Genomic DNA, 1499 nt, shown 5'->3' with positions numbered 1-1499 from the left:
CGTCTCATTTTCGAATGTTGTCATCCACTCAGGCGGCCGGTTTTCTCAATAAGCCAAGCGTTAAACAAGCTCTCGGCGTATATAGAATTTGGGAGCTATCAAATGATCAGGTTGCCAAATTTTGATTCCATGTTAACACGATAGTTTCAGCCCAGGTCCTAGAAGCCTTCAATAAGTACAGCGCCTATGATGGGAGATTCTTCGTCACACAACTCCTCGACCACGGCATGAAAGTGAGCATGATTCGAGAGCATCACTTCTGGAATACATCGAGACTATGGAACTACGAACTCGAGGGCGAAATACGCGCCGCGGTGGGGGCATACGAGTCATCCGACTGCCAGTCGCGATCTCTCGAGTTTTCATGAGAACAAAGGAATTCAAATGGTAAATTCGATGATGTGGCTAATATTGGACGGCTACGTTCAACCAGATATGTTCAACTAATTTCGACATAGCACAAGTCATGTCTGGAGACTGAGTGAAGGATTCGATACGGCATATCCTTTCATTGTATCAGCATGGTATATCACTGCTACAGATACTTGTGGTCAATGGCGATATGGATTTAATCACGAACGCGGTGGGTACAACAGAGTGGCTGTTTAGCTTGAAAGGGAAGGGGGCGTACGGCGAAGCACTCAGACATTCGAGACCCCAAGAAATCAAGGTCAGAAGTTTCCGCTATTCCAGTGCCATCTCTCAGCACAACGTCTGTAGCGAAGAACTCTGTTTCAGTTCCCTGGAATTGGAGTCGTAGGAACTTCGCGTATTTCGCAGTACCCTAATGGAGCGAAGCTCGCATTCGTCGAGGTGAGAAGCACATTATGGTAGCGAACATTGACGGTGTCTTTCAGATGAAGGACGCAGGCCATGCACTCACGTTGTATCAACCCGTAGGGATGCAGCAGATACTGCAATCTTTCCTCACCGGTAACCTTTGGTGAGACTGGAGCAATCACAACAAGAACGTCGGCCTGAGCAGCTAGCATTGTTTAGCAGCTATCGATCAATATCAGGAACTCTTCTCATCTCGCCTTCGCTCAAGTGGATCGCTCGATATTCTCTTTCTCGGGCTCATCCAGTATTTGCTCCCAAAAATTCAGGCGATGAGTTTCTGAGTTCACGGACACCCCAGATTCTGCAACCGACCACTTATCTATCGGGCTAGTGCAAACGCTGTTCTCGCAGATAGCTGATCCTCCGGCACTGGCTTCACTCCATACGCTCCCATTGTGCCGTTGCTGTTCCAAATCCTTGTTCTCGGAACGAGGGCAAGAGTCCAAACGGTTCGTTTCATGTCGGCTAGGCAGGGATATCTCGCTTATGTAACTGTGGCGTTCACCCTTCTCCGAACCCATCTCTACTTCGCTCCAACAGCTATTGACATCCACGTGAGGATTTGACGGCGCTTCTCTTTTGCCTGCTGCAGGACGGGGTAAGTAATTACAATGACGACGGCTTCAGAAGCAAACCCAATCATTGACCAGGGTGTGCCG

This window comes from Perkinsus marinus (assembly GCF_000006405.1).
Source record: "Perkinsus marinus ATCC 50983 genomic scaffold scf_1104296939964, whole genome shotgun sequence".
Lineage (NCBI taxonomy): Eukaryota > Perkinsozoa > Perkinsida > Perkinsidae > Perkinsus > Perkinsus marinus.
Note: the sequence above shows the minus strand (reverse complement) of the source record.